The sequence below is a fragment of the Echiichthys vipera genome (genome assembly GCF_963691815.1).
Source record: "Echiichthys vipera genome assembly, chromosome: 17".
Classification (NCBI taxonomy): domain Eukaryota; kingdom Metazoa; phylum Chordata; class Actinopteri; order Perciformes; family Trachinidae; genus Echiichthys; species Echiichthys vipera.
The window spans coordinates 28,497,980-28,516,212 of record NC_139842.1 but is presented as its reverse complement, the minus strand read 5'-3'; positions in this window follow the sequence as shown (position 1 = coordinate 28,516,212).

Below are 18,233 nucleotides of genomic sequence, written 5' to 3'. Positions count from 1 at the left end.
TGTTTTCATCTGTTTTATGTAGTTTTGACATGTTTCTGTGGAGTTTTGTGTCTGTTTTTAGTCGTTTTATCACCCTTTTGTGATTTGGTTCGTCTGTTTATAGTTGTTCTATAACGTTTTTGTGGTGTTTTCATCCGTTTTTAGTTGTTTTGTCACGTTTTTTTGTGGTGTTTTCATCTGTTTTTAGTCGTTTCATCAAGTTTTTGTGGTGTGTTTTGTCTGTTTTTAGTCGTGTCATCATGTTTTTGTGGTGTGTTTTGTCATTTTTGAGATGTCTTATCATGTTTTGTAGTGTTTTCATCTGTTTTTAGTCGTTTCATCACGTTTTTGTGATGTGTTTCGTCTGTTTTTAGTAGTTTTGTCATGTTTTTGTGGTGTTTTTGTCTGTTTTTAACCGTTTTGTCACGTTTTTGTGGTGTTTTCATCTGTTTTTAGTCGTTTCATCACGTTTTTGTGGTGTTCTCGTCTGTTTTTAGTCGTTTCCTCATGTTTTTGTGGTGTTTTCGTGTGTTTTAATTCGTTTCATCACATATTTGTGGTGTTTTCGGCTCTTTTTAGTCGTTTCATCACGTTTTTGTGGGTTTTCATCTGTTTTTAGTTGTTTTGTCACGTTTTTTTGTGGTGTTTTCATCTGTTTTTAGTCGTTTCATCAAGTTTTTGTGGTGTGTTTTGTCTGTTTTTAGTCGTGTCATCATGTTTTTGTGGTGTGTTTCGTCATTTTTTAGATGTCTTATCATGTTTTGTAGTGTTTTCATCTGTTTTTAGTTGTTTTGTCATGTTTTTGTGGTGTTTTCATCCGTTTTTAGACGTTTTTTCATGTTTTTGTGGTGTTTTCATCTGTTTTAAGTCGTTTCATCACGTTTTTGTGGTGTTTTCGTATGTTTTTAGTCGTTTTGTCATGATTTGGTGGTGTTTTCATCTGTTTTATGTAGTTTTGACATGTTTCTGTGGAGTTTTGTGTCTGTTTTTAGTCGTTTTATCACCCTTTTGTGATTTGTTTCGTCTGTTCATAGTTGTTCTATAACGTTTTTGTGGTGTTTTCATCCGTTTTTAGTTGTTTTGTCACGTTTTTTTGTGGTGTTTTCATCTGTTTTTAGTCGTTTCATCAAGTTTTTGTGGTGTGTTTTGTCTGTTTTTAGTCGTGTCATCATGTTTTTGTGGTGTGTTTCGTCATTTTTGAGATGTCTTATCATGTTTTGTAGTGTTTTCATCTGTTTTTAGTTGTTTTGTGGTGTCTTCAGTCTGTTTTTAGGCGTTTCATCACGTGTTTGTTGTGTTTTCGTCTTTTTTTAGGCGTTTCATCACGTTTTTGTGGTGTCTTGCGTCTGTTTTTAGTCGTTTCATCATGTTTTTGTGGTGTGTTTCGCCTGTTTTTAGTTGTTTCATCTCGTTTTTGTGTTGTTTTCATCTGTTTTAAGTCGGTTCATCACGTTTTTTTGGTGTGTTTCGTCTGTTTATAGTTGTTATATCACGCTTTTGTGGTGTTTTCATCTGTTTTTAGTCATTTTTGTCACGTTTTTGTGGTGTTCTCATCTGTTTTTAGACGTTTTTTCATATTTTTGTGGTGTTTTTATCTGTTTTAAGTCGTTTCATAACATATTTGTGGTGTTTTCATCTGTTTTTAGTCGTTTCATCATGTTTTTGTGGTGTTTTCATCTGTTTTTAGTCGTTTTGTCACGTTTTTGTGGTGTTTTCATCTGTTTTTAGTCGTTTTGTGATATCTTGCGTCTGTTTTTAGTCGTTTCATCACCCTTTTGTGATTTGTTTCGTCTGCTCATAGTTGTTTTATCACGTTTTTGTGGTGTTTTCATCAGTTTTTAGTCATTTTTGTCACGTTTTTTGGGTGTTTTCGTCTGTTTTTAGCCGTTTCATCGCGTTTTCGTGGTGTTTTCATCTGTTTTAAGTCGTTTCATCACGTTTATTTGTTGTTTTCATCTGTTTTTAGTTGTTTTGTGGTGTCTTCAGTCTGTTTTTAGTCGTTTCATCACGTTTTTGTGATGTGTTTCGTCTGTTTTTAGTAGTTTTGTCATGTTTTTGTGGTGTTTTTGTCTGTTTTTAACCGTTTTGTCACGTTTTTGTGGTGTTTTCATCTGTTTTTAGTCGTTTCATCACGTTTTTGTGGTGTTCTCGTCTGTTTTTAGTCGTTTCCTCATGTTTTTGTGGTGTTTTGCATCTGTTTTAATTCGTTTCATCACATATTTGTGGTGTTTTCGGCTCTTTTTAGTCGTTTCATCACGTTTTTGTGGGTTTTCATCTGTTTTTAGTTGTTTTGTCACGTTTTTTTGTGGTGTTTTCATCTGTTTTTAGTCGTTTCATCACGTTTTTGTGGTGTGTTTTGTCTGTTTTTAGTCGTGTCATCATGTTTTTGTGGTGTGTTTCGTCATTTTTTAGATGTCTTATCATGTTTTGTAGTGTTTTCATCTGTTTTTAGTTGTTTTGTCATGTTTTTGTGGTGTTTTCATCCGTTTTTAGACGTTTTTTCATGTTTTTGTGGTGTTTTCATCTGTTTTAAGTCGTTTCATCACGTTTTTGTGGTGTTTTCGTATGTTTTTAGTCGTTTTGTCATGATTTGGTGGTGTTTTCATCTGTTTTATGTAGTTTTGACATGTTTCTGTGAAGTTTTGTGTCTGTTTTTAGTCGTTTTATCACCCTTTTGTGATTTGTTTCGTCTGTTCATAGTTGTTCTATAACGTTTTTGTGGTGTTTTCATCCGTTTTTAGTTGTTTTTGTCACGTTTTTGTGGTGTTTTCATCTGTTTTTAGTCGTTTCATCATGTTTTTGTGGTGTGTTTCGTCTGTTTTTAGTTGTCTTATCACGTTTTGTGGTGTTTTCATCTGTTTTTAGTCGTTTCATAACATATTTATGGTGTTTCCCTCTGTTTTTAGTCATTTCATCACATTTTAGTGGTGTTTTCAACTGTTTTTAGTTGTTTTGACATGTTTCTGTGGAGTTTTGCGTCTGTTTTTAGTTGTTTTATCACCCTTTTGTGATTTGTTTCGTCTGTTTATAGTTGTTTTTAGTCGTTTCATCACGTTTTTGTGGTGTTTTCGTGTGTTTTTAGTCGTTTTGTCATGTTTTTGTGGTGTTTTGCATCTGTTTAAGTCGTTTCATCACGTTTTTGTGGGGTTTTCGTCTGTTTTTAGTCGTTTAATCACGTTTTTGTGGGGTTTTCATCTGTTTTTAGTTGTTTTGTCATGTTTTTGTGGTGTTTTCATCTGTTTTTAGTCGTTTCATCACGTTTTTGTGGTGTGTTTCGTCTGTTTTTAGTCGTTTCATCACGTTTTTGTGGTGTGTTTCGTCATTTTTTAGATGTCTTATCACGTTTTGTAGTGTTTTCATCTGTTTTTAGTTGTTTTGCCACGTTTTTGTGGTGTTTTCGTATGTTTTTAGTCGTTTTGTCAAGTTTTAGTGGTGTTTTCATCTGTTTTATGTAGTTTTGACATGTTTCTGTGGAGTTTTGCGTCTGTTTTTTGTCGTTTTATCACCCTTTTGTGCTTTGTTTCGTCTGTTTATTGTTGTTCTATCACGTTTTTGTGGTGTTTTCATCTGTTTTCATCATGTTTTCGTGGTGTGTTTCGTCTGTTTTTAGTCGTTTCATAACATAATTATGGTGTTTCCGTCTGTTTTTAGTCATTTCATAACATTTTAGTGGTGTTTTCATCTGTTTTTAGTTGTTTTGACATGTCTCTGTGGAAATTTTCTTCTGTTTTTAGTCGTTTAATCACCCTTTTGTGGTGTGTTTCGTCTGTTTATAGTTGTTTTATCACGTTTTGTGGTGTTTTCATCTCTACTTAGTCGTTTCATCACGTTTTTGTGGTGTTTTCATCTGTTTTTAGTCATTTTTGTCATGTTTTTGTTGTGTTTTCATCGGTTATTAGTCATTTTGTCATGTTTCTGTGGTGTTTTCATCTGTTCTAAGTCGTTTCATAACATATTTGTCGTGTTTTCGTCTGTTTTTAGTCGTTTCATCACGTTTTTGTTGTGTTTTCGTCTGTTTTTAGGCGTTTCATCACGTTTTTGTGGTGTCTTGCGTCAGTTTTTAGTCGTTTCATCACGTTTTTGTGGTGTGTTTCGTCTGTTTTTAGTCGTTTTGTCATGTTTTCATGGAACTTTGCGTCTGTTTTTAGTTTTTTCATCGCTTTTTGTGTTGTTTTCATCTGTTTCAAGTCGATTCATCACGTTTTTTTGGTGTTTTCGTCTGTTTTTAGTCGTTTCATCACGTTTTGTGGAATTTTTCTTCTATTTTTAGTCGTTTTATCACCCTTTTGTGGTGTGTTTAGTCTGTTTATAGTTGTTTTATCACGTTTTGTGGTGTTTTCATTTCTTCTTAATCGTTTCATCACGTTTTTGTGGTGTTTTCATCTGTTTTTAGTCATTTTTGTCATGTTTTTGTGTTTTTTTCATCTTTTTTAAGTCGTTTCATAACATATTTGTGGTGTTTTCGTCTGTTTTTAGGCGTTTCATCACGTTTTTGTTGTGTTTTCGTCTTTTTTAGGCGTTTCATTACGTTTTTGTGGTGTCTTGCGTCTGTTTTTAGTCGTTTCATCATGTTTTTGTGGTGTGTTTCGTCCGTTTATTAGTTGTTTTATCACGTTTTGTGGTATTTTCATCTGTTATTAGCCGTTTCATCACGTTTTTGTGGAGTTTTGCGTCTGTTTTTAGTCGCTTTTGTCATGTTTTTGTGGAACTTTGCGTCTGTTTTTAGTTGTTTCATCGCGTTTTTGTGTTGTTTTCATCTGTTTTAAGTCGGTTCATCACGTTTTTGTTGTGTTTTCGTCTGTTTTTAGGCGTTTCATCACGTTTTTGTGGTGTCTTGCGTCAGTTTTTAGTCGTTTCATCACGTTTTTGTGGTGTGTTTCGTCTGTTTTTAGTCGTTTTGTCATGTTTTCATGGAACTTTGCGTCTGTTTTTAGTTTTTTCATCGCTTTTTGTGTTGTTTTCATCTGTTTCAAGTCGATTCATCACGTTTTTTTGGTGTTTTCGTCTGTTTTTAGTCGTTTCATCACGTTTTTGTGGAATTTTTCTTCTATTTTTAGTCGTTTTATCACCCTTTTGTGGTGTGTTTAGTCTGTTTATAGTTGTTTTATCACGTTTTGTGGTGTTTTCATTTCTTCTTAATCGTTTCATCACGTTTTTGTGGTGTTTTCATCTATTTTTAGTCATTTTTGTCATGTTTTTTTGTTTTTTTCATCTTTTTTAAGTCGTTTCATAACATATTTGTGGTGTTTTCGTCTGTTTTTAGGCGTTTCATCACGTTTTTGTTGTGTTTTCGTCTTTTTTAGGCGTTTCATTACGTTTTTGTGGTGTCTTGCGTCTGTTTTTAGTCGTTTCATCATGTTTTTGTGGTGTGTTTCGTCCGTTTATTAGTTGTTTTATCACGTTTTGTGGTATTTTCATCTGTTTTTAGCCGTTTCATCACGTTTTTGTGGAGTTTTGCGTCTGTTTTTAGTCGCTTTTGTCATGTTTTTGTGGAACTTTGCGTCTGTTTTTAGTTGTTTCATCGCGTTTTTGTGTTGTTTTCATCTGTTTTAAGTCGGTTCATCACGTTTTTTGGTGTTTTCGTCTGTTTTTAGTTGTTTTGTGGTGTCTTCAGTCTGTTTTTAGTAGTTTCATCACGTTTTTGTGATGTGTTTTGCTGTTTTTAGTTGTTTTATCATATTTATGTGGTGTTTTCATCAGTTTTTAGTCGTTTTGTCATGTTTTTGTGGTGTTTTCATCGATTTTTATTCGTTGTGTTATGTTTTTGTGGTGTTGACTGTTTTGATTCGTTTTGTCACGTTTTTGTGGTGTTTTCATCTGTTTTTAGTCGTTTCATCACGTTTTTGTGGTGTTCTCGTCTGTTTTTAGTCGTTTCCTCATGTTTTTGTGGTGTTTTCGTGTATTTTTAGTCGTTTTGTCATGTTTTTGTGGTGTTTTGCATCTGTTTTAATTCGTTTCATCACATATTTGTGGTGTTTTCGGCTCTTTTTAGTCGTTTCATCACGTTTTTGTGGGTTTTCATCTGTTTTTAGTTGTTTTGTCACGTTTTTTTGTGGTGTTTTCATCTGTTTTTAGTCGTTTCATCACGTTTTTGTGGTGTGTTTTGTCTGTTTTTAGTCGTGTCATCATGTTTTTGTGGTGTGTTTTGTCATTTTTTAGATGTCTTATCATGTTTTGTAGTGTTTTCATCTGTTTTTAGTTGTTTTGTCATGTTTTTGTGGTGTTTTCATCCGTTTTTAGACGTTTTTTCATGTTTTTGTGGTGTTTTCATCTGTTTTAAGTCGTTTCATCACGTTTTTGTGGTGTTTTCGTATGTTTTTAGTCGTTTTGTCATGATTTGGTGGTATTTTCATCTGTTTTATGTAGTTTTGACATGTTTCTGTGGAGTTTTGTGTCTGTTTTTAGTCGTTTTATCACCCTTTTGTGATTTGTTTCGTCTGTTCATAGTTGTTCTATAACGTTTTTGTGGTGTTTTCATCCGTTTTTAGTTGTTTTTGTCACGTTTTTGTGGTGTTTTCATCTGTTTTTAGTCGTTTCATCATGTTTTTGTGGTGTGTTTCGTCTGTTTTTAGTTGTCTTATCACGTTTTGTGGTGTTTTCATCTGTTTTTAGTCGTTTCATAACATATTTATGGTGTTTCCTTCTGTTTTTAGTCATTTCATCACATTTTAGTGGTGTTTTCAACTGTTTTTAGTTGTTTTGACATGTTTCTGTGGAGTTTTGCGTCTGTTTTTAGTTGTTTTATCACCCTTTTGTGATTTGTTTCGTCTGTTTATAGTTGTTTTTAGTCGTTTCATCACGTTTTTGTGGTGTTTTCGTGTGTTTTTAGTCGTTTTGTCATGTTTTTGTGGTGTTTTGCATCTGTTTAAGTCGTTTCATCACGTTTTTGTGGGGTTTTCGTCTGTTTTTAGTCGTTTAATCACGTTTTTGTGGGGTTTTCATCTGTTTTTAGTTGTTTTGTCATGTTTTTGTGGTGTTTTCATCTGTTTTTAGTCGTTTCATCACGTTTTTGTGGTGTGTTTCGTCTGTTTTTAGTCGTTTCATCACGTTTTTGTGGTGTGTTTCGTCATTTTTTAGATGTCTTATCACGTTTTGTAGTGTTTTCATCTGTTTTTAGTTGTTTTGCCACGTTTTTGTGGTGTTTTCGTATGTTTTTAGTCGTTTTGTCATGTTTTAGTGGTGTTTTCATCTGTTTTATGTAGTTTTGACATGTTTCTGTGGAGTTTTGCGTCCGTTTTTTGTCGTTTTATCACCCTTTTGTGCTTTGTTTCGTCTGTTTATTGTTGTTCTATCACGTTTTTGTGGTGTTTTCATCCGTTTTTAGTCGTTTTTGTCACAATTTTGTGGTGTTTTCATCTGTTTTCATCATGTTTTCGTGGTGTGTTTCGTCTGTTTTTAGTCGTTTCATAACATATTTATGGTGTTTCCGTCTGTTTTTAGTCATTTCATAACATTTTAGTGGTGTTTTCATCTGTTTTTAGTTGTTTTGACATGTCTCTGTGGAAATTTTCTTCTGTTTTTAGTCGTTTAATCACCCTTTTGTGGTGTGTTTCGTCTGTTTATAGTCGTTTCATCATGTTTTTGTGGTGTGTTTCGTCTGTTTTTAGTTGTTTCATCGCGTTTTTGTGTTGTTTTCATCTGTTTTAAGTCGGTTCATCACGTTTTTTTGGTGTGTTTCGTCTGTTTATAGTTGTAATATCACGTTTTTGTGGTGTTTTCATCCGTTTTTAGTCATTTTTGTCACGTTTTTGTGGTGTTCTCATCTGTTTTTAGACGTTTTTTCATATTTTTGTGGTGTTTTTATCTGTTTTAAGTCGTTTCATAACATATTTGTGGTGTTTTCAACTGTTTTTAGTCGTTGCATCATGTTTTTGTGGTGTTTTCATCTGTTTTTAGTCGTTTTGTCACGTTTTTGTGGTGTTTTCATCTGTTTTTTGTCGTTTTGTGATATCTTGCGTCTGTTTTTAGTCGTTTCATCACCCTTTTGTGATTTGTTTCGTCTGCTCATAGTCGTTTTATCACGTTTTTGTGGTGTTTTCATCAGTTTTTAGTCGTTTTTGTGACGTTTTTTTGGTGTTTTCGTCTGTTTTTAGCCGTTTCATCGCGTTTACGTGGTGTTTTCATCTGTTTTAAGTCGTTTCATCACGTTTATTTGTTGTTTTCATCTGTTTTTAGTTGTTTTGTGGTGTCTTCAGTCTGTTTTTAGGCGTTTCATCACGTTTTTGTTGTGTTTTCGTCTTTTTTTAGGCGTTTCATCACGTTTTTGTGGTGTCTTGCGTCTGTTTTTAGTCGTTTCATCATGTTTTTGTGGTGTGTTTCGTCTGTTTTTAGTTGTTTCATCGCGTTTTTGTGTTGTTTTCATCTGTTTTAAGTCGGTTCATCACGTTTTTTTGGTGTGTTTCGTCTGTTTATAGTTGTTATATCACGTTTTTGTGGTGTTTTCATCCGTTTTTAGTCATTTTTGTCACGTTTTTGTGGTGTTCTCATCTGTTTTTAGACATTTTTACATATTTTTGTGGTGTTTTTATCTGTTTTAAGTCGTTTCATAACATATTTGTGGTGTTTTCATCTGTTTTTAGTCGTTTCATCATGTTTTTGTGGTGTTTTCATCTGTTTTTAGTCGTTTTGTCACGTTTTTGTGGTGTTTTCAACTGTTTTTAGTCGTTTTGTGATATCTTGCGTCTGTTTTTAGTCGTTTCATCACCCTTTTGTGATTTGTTTCGTCTGCTCATAGTTGTTTTATCACGTATTTGTGGTGTTTTCATCAGTTTTTAGTCATTTTTGTCACGTTTTTTTGGTGTTTTCGTCTGTTTTTAGCCGTTTCATCGCGTTTTCGTGGTGTTTTCATCTGTTTTAAGTCGTTTCATCACGTTTATTTGTTGTTTTCATCTGTTTTTAGTTGTTTTGTGGTGTCTTCAGTCTGTTTTTAGTCGTTTCATCACGTTTTTGTGATGTGTTTCGTCTGTTTTTAGTAGTTTTGTCATGTTTTTGTGGTGTTTTCGTCTGTTTTTAACCGTTTTGTCACGTTTTTGTGGTGTTTTCATCTGTTTTTAGTCGTTTCATCACGTTTTTGTGGTGTTCTCGTCTGTTTTTAGTCGTTTCCTCATGTTTTTGTGGAGTTTTGCGTCTGTTTTTAGTCGTTTCATCACGTTTTTGTGGTGTTTTTGTGTGTTTTTAGTCGTTTTGTCATGTTTTTGTGGTGTTTTGCATCTGTTTTAATTCGTTTCATCACATATTTGTGGTGTTTTCGGCTCTTTTTAGTCGTTTCATCACGTTTTTGTGGGTTTTCATCTGTTTTTAGTTGTTTTGTCACGTTTTTTTGTGGTGTTTTCATCTGTTTTTAGTCGTTTCATCACGTTTTTGTGGTGTGTTTTGTCTGTTTTTAGTCGTGTCATCATGTTTTTGTGGTGTGTTTCGTCATTTTTTAGATGTCTTATCATGTTTTGTAGTGTTTTCATCTGTTTTTAGTTGTTTTGTCATGTTTTTGTGGTGTTTTCATCTGTTTTAAGTCGTTTCATCACGTTTTTGTGGTGTTTTCGTATGTTTTTAGTCGTTTTGTCATGATTTGGTGGTGTTTTCATCTGTTTTATGTAGTTTTGACATGTTTCTGTGGAGTTTTGTGTCTGTTTTTAGTCGTTTTATCACCCTTTTGTGATTTGTTTCGTCTGTTCATAGTTGTTCTATCACGTTTTTTGTGGTGTTTTCATCCGTTTTTAGTTGTTTTTGTCACGTTTTTGTGGTGTTTTCATCTGTTTTTAGTCGTTTCATCATGTTTTTGTGGTGTGTTTCGTCTGTTTTTAGTTGTCTTATCACGTTTTGTGGTGTTTTCATCTGTATTTAGTCGTTTCATAACATATTTATGGTGTTTCCCTCTGTTTTTAGTCATTTCATCACATTATAGTGGTGTTTTCAACTGTTTTTAGTTGTTTTGACATGTTTCTGTGGAGTTTTGCGTCTGTTTTTAGTTGTTTTATCACCCTTTTGTGATTTGTTTCGTGTGTTTATAGTTGTTCTATCATGTTTTTGTGGTGTGTTTCGTCTGTTTTTAGTTGTCTTATCACGTTTTGTGGTGTTTTCATCTGTTTTTAGTTGTTTTGTCATGTTTCTGTGGAGTTTTGCGTCTGTTTTTAGTCGTTTCATCACATTATAGTGGTGTTTTCAACTGTTTTTAGTTGTTTTGACATGTTTCTGTGGAGTTTTGCGTCTGTTTTTAGTTGTTTTATCACCCTTTTGTGATTTGTTTCGTGTGTTTATAGTTGTTCTATCATGTTTTTGTGGTGTGTTTCGTCTGTTTTTAGTTGTCTTATCACGTTTTGTGGTGTTTTCATCTGTTTTTAGTTGTTTTGTCTTGTTTCTGTGGAGTTTTGCGTTTGTTTTTAGTCGTTTCCTCATGTTTTTGTGGAGTTTTGCGTCTGTTTTTAGTCGTTTCATCACGTTTTTGTGGTGTTTTCGTGTGTTTTTAGTTGTTTTGTGATGTTTTTGTGGTGTTTTGCATCTGTTTTAAGTCGTTTCATCACATATTTGTGGTGATTTCGTCTCTTTTTAGTCGTTTCATCACGTTTTTGTGGGGTTTTCATCTGTTTTTAGTTGTTTTGTCATGTTTTTGTGGTGTTTTCATCTGTTTTTAGGTGTTTCATCACGTTTTTGTGGTGTGTTTCGTCTGTTTTTAGTCGTTTCATCATGTTTTTGTGTTGTGTTTCGTCATTTTTTAGATGTCTTATCAAGTTTTGTAGTGTTTTCATCTGTTTTTAGTTGTTTTGTCACGTTTTTGTGGTGTTTTCATCCGTTTTTAGACGTTTTTTCATGTTTTTGTGGTGTTTTCATCTGTTTTAAGTCGTTTCATCACATAATTGTGTTTAGTTTTCGTGTGTTTTTAGTCGTTTCATCACGTTTTGTGATGTTGTCATCTGCTCATAGTTGTTTTATCACGTTTTTGTGGTGTTTTCATCAGTTTTTAGTCATTTTTGTCACGTTTTTTTGGTGTTTTCGTCTGTTTTTAGCCGTTTCATCGCGTTTTCGTGGTGTTTTCATCTGTTTTAAGTCGTTTCATCACGTTTATTTGTTGTTTTCATCTGTTTTTAGTTGTTTTGTGGTGTCTTCAGTCTGTTTTTAGTCGTTTCATCACGTTTTTGTGATGTGTTTCGTCTGTTTTTAGTAGTTTTGTCATGTTTTTGTGGTGTTTTCGTCTGTTTTTAACCGTTTTGTCACGTTTTTGTGGTGTTTTCATCTGTTTTTAGTCGTTTCATCACGTTTTTGTGGTGTTCTCGTCTGTTTTTAGTCGTTTCCTCATGTTTTTGTGGAGTTTTGCGTCTGTTTTTAGTCGTTTCATCACGTTTTTGTGGTGTTTTCGTGTGTTTTTAGTCGTTTTGTCATGTTTTTGTGGTGTTTTGCATCTGTTTTAATTCGTTTCATCACATATTTGTGGTGTTTTCGGCTCTTTTTAGTCGTTTCATCACGTTTTTGTGGGTTTTCATCTGTTTTTAGTTGTTTTGTCACGTTTTTTTGTGGTGTTTTCATCTGTTTTTAGTCGGTTCATCACGTTTTTGTGGTGTGTTTTGTCTGTTTTTTGTCGTGTCATCATGTTTTTGTGGTGTGTTTCGTCATTTTTTAGATGTCTTATCATGTTTTGTAGTGTTTTCATCTGTTTTTAGTTGTTTTGTCATGTTTTTGTGGTGTTTTCATCTGTTTTAAGTCGTTTCATCACGTTTTTGTGGTGTTTTCGTATGTTTTTAGTCGTTTTGTCATGATTTGGTGGTGTTTTCATCTGTTTAATGTAGTTTTGACATGTTTCTGTGGAGTTTTGTGTCTGTTTTTAGTCGTTTTATCACCCTTTTGTGATTTGTTTCGTCTGTTCATAGTTGTTCTATCACGTTTTTGTGGTGTTTTCATCCGTTTTTAGTTGTTTTTGTCACGTTTTTGTGGTGTTTTCATCTGTTTTTAGTCGTTTCATCATGTTTTTGTGGTGTGTTTCGTCTGTTTTTAGTTGTCTTATCACGTTTTGTGGTGTTTTCATCTGTTTTTAGTCGTTTCATAACATATTTATGGTGTTTCCCTCTGTTTTTAGTCATTTCATCACATTTTAGTGGTGTTTTCAACTGTTTTTAGTTGTTTTGACATGTTTCTGTGGAGTTTTGCGTCTGTTTTTAGTTGTTTTATCACCCTTTTGTGATTTGTTTCGTGTGTTTATAGTTGTTCTATCATGTTTTTGTGGTGTGTTTCGTCTGTTTTTAGTTGTCTTATCACGTTTTGTGGTGTTTTCATCTGTTTTTAGTTGTTTTGTCATGTTTCTGTGGAGTTTTGCGTTTGTTTTTAGTCGTTTCCTCATGTTTTTGTGGAGTTTTGCGTCTGTTTTTAGTCGTTTCATCACGTTTTTGTGGTGTTTTCGTGTGTTTTTAGTTGTTTTGTGATGTTTTTGTGGTGTTTTGCATCTGTTTTAAGTCGTTTCATCACATATTTGTGGTGATTTCGTCTCTTTTTAGTCGTTTCATCACGTTTTTGTGGGGTTTTCATCTGTTTTTAGTTGTTTTGTCATGTTTTTGTGGTGTTTTCATCTGTTTTTAGGTGTTTCATCACGTTTTTGTGGTGTGTTTCGTCTGTTTTTAGTCGTTTCATCATGTTTTTGTGTTGTGTTTCGTCATTTTTTAGATGTCTTATCAAGTTTTGTAGTGTTTTCATCTGTTTTTAGTTGTTTTGTCACGTTTTTGTGGTGTTTTCATCCGTTTTTAGACGTTTTTTCATGTTTTTGTGGTGTTTTCATCTGTTTTAAGTCGTTTCATCACATAATTGTGTTTAGTTTTCGTGTGTTTTTAGTCGTTTCATCACGTTTTGTGATGTTGTCATCTGCTCATAGTTGTCATATCACGTTTTTGTGGTGTTTTCATCAGTTTTTAGTCATTTTTGTCACGTTTTTTTTGGTGTTTTCGTCTGTTTTTAGCCGTTTCATCGCGTTTTCGTGGTGTTTTCATCTGTTTTAAGTCGTTTCATCACGTTTATTTGTTGTTTTCATCTGTTTTTAGTTGTTTTGTGGTGTCTTCAGTCTGTTTTTAGTCGTTTCATCACGTTTTTGTGATGTGTTTCGTCTGTTTTTAGTAGTTTTGTCATGTTTTTGTGGTGTTTTCGTCTGTTTTTAACCGTTTTGTCACGTTTTTGTGGTGTTTTCATCTGTTTTTAGTCGTTTCATCACGTTTTTGTGGTGTTCTCGTCTGTTTTTAGTCGTTTCCTCATGTTTTTGTGGAGTTTTGCGTCTGTTTTTAGTCGTTTCATCACGTTTTTGTGGTGTTTTCGTGTGTTTTTAGTCGTTTTGTCATGTTTTTGTGGTGTTTTGCATCTGTTTTAATTCGTTTCATCACATATTTGTGGTGTTTTCGGCTCTTTTTAGTCGTTTCATCACGTTTTTGTGGGTTTTCATCTGTTTTTAGTTGTTTTGTCACGTTTTTTTGTGGTGTTTTCATCAGTTTTTAGTCGTTTCATCACGTTTTTGTGTTGTGTTTTGTCTGTTTTTTGTCGTGTCATCATGTTTTTGTGGTGTGTTTCGTCATTTTTTAGATGTCTTATCATGTTTTGTAGTGTTTTCATCTGTTTTTAGTTGTTTTGTCATGTTTTTGTGGTGTTTTCATCTGTTTTAAGTCGTTTCATCACGTTTTTGTGGTGTTTTCGTATGTTTTTAGTCGTTTTGTCATGATTTGGTGGTGTTTTCATCTGTTTTATGTAGTTTTGACATGTTTCTGTGGAGTTTTGTGTCTGTTTTTAGTCGTTTTATCACCCTTTTGTGATTTGTTTCGTCTGTTCATAGTTGTTCTATCACGTTTTTGTGGTGTTTTCATCCGTTTTTAGTTGTTTTTGTCACGTTTTTGTGGTGTTTTCATCTGTTTTTAGTCGTTTCATCATGTTTTTGTGGTGTGTTTCGTCTGTTTTTAGTTGTCTTATCACGTTTTGTGGTGTTTTCATCTGTTTTTAGTCGTTTCATAACATATTTATGGTGTTTCCCTCTGTTTTTAGTCATTTCATCACATTTTAGTGGTGTTTTCAACTGTTTTTAGTTGTTTTGACATGTTTCTGTGGAGTTTTGCGTCTGTTTTTAGTTGTTTTATCACCCTTTTGTGATTTGTTTCGTGTGTTTATAGTTGTTCTATCACGTTTTTGTGGTGTTTTCATCTGTTTTTAGTCGTTTCATCATGTTTTTGTGGTGTGTTTCGTCTGTTTTTAGTCGTTTCATCATGTTTTTGTGTTGTGTTTCGTCATTTTTTAGATGTCTTATCAAGTTTTGTAGTGTTTTCATCTGTTTTTAGTTGTTTTGTCATGTTTTTGTGGTGTTATCATCTGTTTTAAGTCGTTTCATCACGTTTTTGTGGTGTTTTCGTATGTTTTTAGTCGTTTTGTCATGATTTGGTGGTGTTTTCATCTGTTTTATGTAGTTTTGACATGTTTCTGTGGAGTTTTGTGTCTGTTTTTAGTCGTTTTATCACCCTTTTGTGATTTGTTTCGTCTGTTCGTAGTTGTTCTATCACGTTTTTTGTGGTGTTTTCATCCGTTTTTAGTTGTTTTTGTCACGTTTTTGTGGTGTTTTCATCTGTTTTTAGTCGTTTCATCATGTTTTTGTGGTGTGTTTCGTCTGTTTTTAGTTGTCTTATCACGTTTTGTGGTGTTTTCATCTGTTTTTGGTCGTTTCATAACATATTTATGGTGTTTCCCTCTGTTTTTAGTCATTTCATCACATTTTAGTGGTGTTTTCAACTGTTTTTAGTTGTTTTGACATGTTTCTGTGGAGTTTTGCGTCTGTTTTTAGTTGTTTTATCACCCTTTTGTGATTTGTTTCGTGTGTTTATAGTTGTTCTATCATGTTTTTGTGGTGTGTTTCGTCTGTTTTTAGTTGTCTTATCACGTTTTGTGGTGTTTTCATCTGCTTTTAGTTGTTTTGTCATGTTTCTGTGGAGTTTTGCGTTTGTTTTTAGTCGTTTCCTCATGTTTTTGTGGAGTTTTGCGTCTGTTTTTAGTCGTTTCATTACGTTTTTGTGGTGTTTTCGTGTGTTTTTAGTTGTTTTGTGATGTTTTTGTGGTGTTTTGCATCTGTTTTAAGTCGTTTCATCACATATTTGTGGTGATTTCGTCTCTTTTTAGTCGTTTCATCACGTTTTTGTGGGGTTTTCATCTGTTTTTAGTTGTTTTGTCATGTTTTTGTGGTGTTTTCATCTGTTTTTAGGTGTTTCATCACGTTTTTGTGGTGTGTTTCGTCTGTTTTTAGTCGTTTCATCATGTTTTTGTGTTGTGTTTCGTCATTTTTTAGATGTCTTATCAAGTTTTGTAGTGTTTTCATCTGTTTTTAGTTGTTTTGTCACGTTTTTGTGGTGTTTTCATCGGTTTTTAGAAGTTTTTTCATGTTTTTGTGGTGTTTTCATCTGTTTTAAGTCGTTTCATCACATAATTGTGTTTAGTTTTCGTGTGTTTTTTGTCGTTTCATCACGTTTTGTGATGTTGTCATCTGCTCATAGTTGTTTTATCACGTTTTTGTGGTGTTTTCATCAGTTTTTAGTCATTTTTGTCACGTTTTTTTGGTGTTTTCGTCTGTTTTTAGCCGTTTCATCGCGTTTTCGTGGTGTTTTCATCTGTTTTAAGTCGTTTCATCACGTTTATTTGTTGTTTTCATCTGTTTTTAGTTGTTTTGTGGTGTCTTCAGTCTGTTTTTAGTCGTTTCATCACGTTTTTGTGATGTGTTTCGTCTGTTTTTAGTAGTTTTGTCATGTTTTTGTGGTGTTTTCGTCTGTTTTTAGTCGTTTCATCACGTTTTTGTGGTGTTTTCGTGTGTTTTTAGTCGTTTTGTCATGTTTTTGTGGTGTTTTGCATCTGTTTTACTTCGTTTCATCACATATTTGTGGTGTTTTCGGCTCTTTTTAGTCGTTTCATCACGTTTTTGTGGGTTTTCATCTGTTTTTAGTTGTTTTGTCACGTTTTTTTGTGGTGTTTTCATCTGTTTTTAGTCGTTTCATCACGTTTTTGTGGTGTGTTTTGTCTGTTTTTTGTCGTGTCATCATGTTTTTGTGGTGTGTTTCGTCATTTTTTAGATGTCTTATCATGTTTTGTAGTGTTTTCATCTGTTTTTAGTTGTTTTGTCATGTTTTTGTGGTGTTTTCATCTGTTTTAAGTCGTTTCATCACGTTTTTGTGGTGTTTTCGTATGTTTTTAGTCGTTTTGTCATGATTTGGTGGTGTTTTCATCTGTTTTATGTAGTTTTGACATGTTTCTGTGGAGTTTTGTGTCTGTTTTTAGTCGTTTTATCACCCTTTTGTGATTTGTTTCGTCTGTTCATAGTTGTTCTATCACGTTTTTGTGGTGTTTTCAACCGTTTTTAGTTGTTTTTGTCACGTTTTTGTGGTGTTTTCATCTGTTTTTAGTCGTTTCATCATGTTTTTGTGGTGTGTTTCGTCTGTTTTTAGTTGTCTTATCACGTTTTGTGGTGTTTTCATCTGTTTTTAGTCGTTTCATAACATATTTATGGTGTTTCCCTCTGTTTTTAGTCATTTCATCACATTTTAGTGGTGTTTTCAACTGTTTTTAGTTGTTTTGACATGTTTCTGTGGAGTTTTGCGTCTGTTTTTAGTTGTTTTATCACCCTTTTGTGATTTGTTTCGTGTGTTTATAGTTGTTCTATCATGTTTTTGTGGTGTGTTTCGTCTGTTTTTAGTTGTCTTATCACGTTTTGTGGTGTTTTCATCTGTTTTTAGTTGTTTTGTCATGTTTCTGTGGAGTTTTGCGTTTGTTTTTAGTCGTTTCCTCATGTTTTTGTGGAGTTTTGCGTCTGTTTTTAGTCGTTTCATCACGTTTTTGTGGTGTTTTCGTGTGTTTTTAGTTGTTTTGTGATGTTTTTGTGGTGTTTTGCATCTGTTTTAAGTCGTTTCATCACATATTTGTGGTGATTTCGTCTCTTTTTAGTCGTTTCATCACGTTTTTGTGGGGTTTTCATCTGTTTTTAGTTGTTTTGTCATGTTTTTGTGGTGTTTTCATCTGTTTTTAGGTGTTTCATCACGTTTTTGTTGTGTGTTTCGTCTGTTTTTAGTCGTTTCATCATGTTTTTGTGTTGTGTTTCGTCATTTTTTAGATGTCTTATCAAGTTTTGTAGTGTTTTCATCTGTTTTTAGTTGTTTTGTCACGTTTTTGTGGTGTTTTCATCCGTTTTTAGACGTTTTTTCATGTTTTTGTGGTGTTTTCATCTGTTTTAAGTCGTTTCATCACATAATTGTGTTTAGTTTTCGTGTGTTTTTAGTCGTTTCATCACGTTTTGTGATGTTGTCATCTGCTCATAGTTGTTTTATCACGTTTTTGTGGTGTTTTCATCAGTTTTTAGTCATTTTTGTCACGTTTTTTTTTGGTGTTTTCGTCTGTTTTTAGCCGTTTCATCGCGTTTTCGTGGTGTTTTCATCTGTTTTAAGTCGTTTCATCACGTTTATTTGTTGTTTTCATCTGTTTTTAGTTGTTTTGTGGTGTCTTCAGTCTGTTTTTAGTCGTTTCATCACGTTTTTGTGATGTGTTTCGTCTGTTTTTAGTAGTTTTGTCATGTTTTTGTGGTGTTTTCGTCTGTTTTTAACCGTTTTGTCACGTTTTTGTGGTGTTTTCATCTGTTATTAGTCGTTTCATCACGTTTTTGTGGTGTTCTCGTCTGTTTTTAGTCGTTTCCTCATGTTTTTGTGGAGTTTTGCGTCTGTTTTTAGTCGTTTCATCACGTTTTTGTGGTGTTTTCGTGTGTTTTTAGTCGTTTTGTCATGTTTTTGTGGTGTTTTGCATCTGTTTTACTTCGTTTCATCACATATTTGTGGTGTTTTCGGCTCTTTTTAGTCGTTTCATCACGTTTTTGTGGGTTTTCATCTGTTTTTAGTTGTTTTGTCACGTTTTTTTGTGGTGTTTTCATCTGTTTTTAGTCGTTTCATCACGTTTTTGTGATGTGTTTTGTCTGTTTTTTGTCGTGTCATCATGTTTTTGTGGTGTGTTTCGTCATTTTTTAGATGTCTTATCATGTTTTGTAGTGTTTTCATCTGTTTTTAGTTGTTTTGTCATGTTTTTGTGGTGTTTTCATCTGTTTTAAGTCGTTTCATCACGTTTTTGTGGTGTTTTCGTATGTTTTTAGTCGTTTTGTCATGATTTGGTGGTGTTTTCATCTGTTTTATGTAGTTTTGACATGTTTCTGTGGAGTTTTGTGTCTGTTTTTAGTCGTTTTATCACCCTTTTGTGATTTGTTTCGTCTGTTCATAGTTGTTCTATCACGT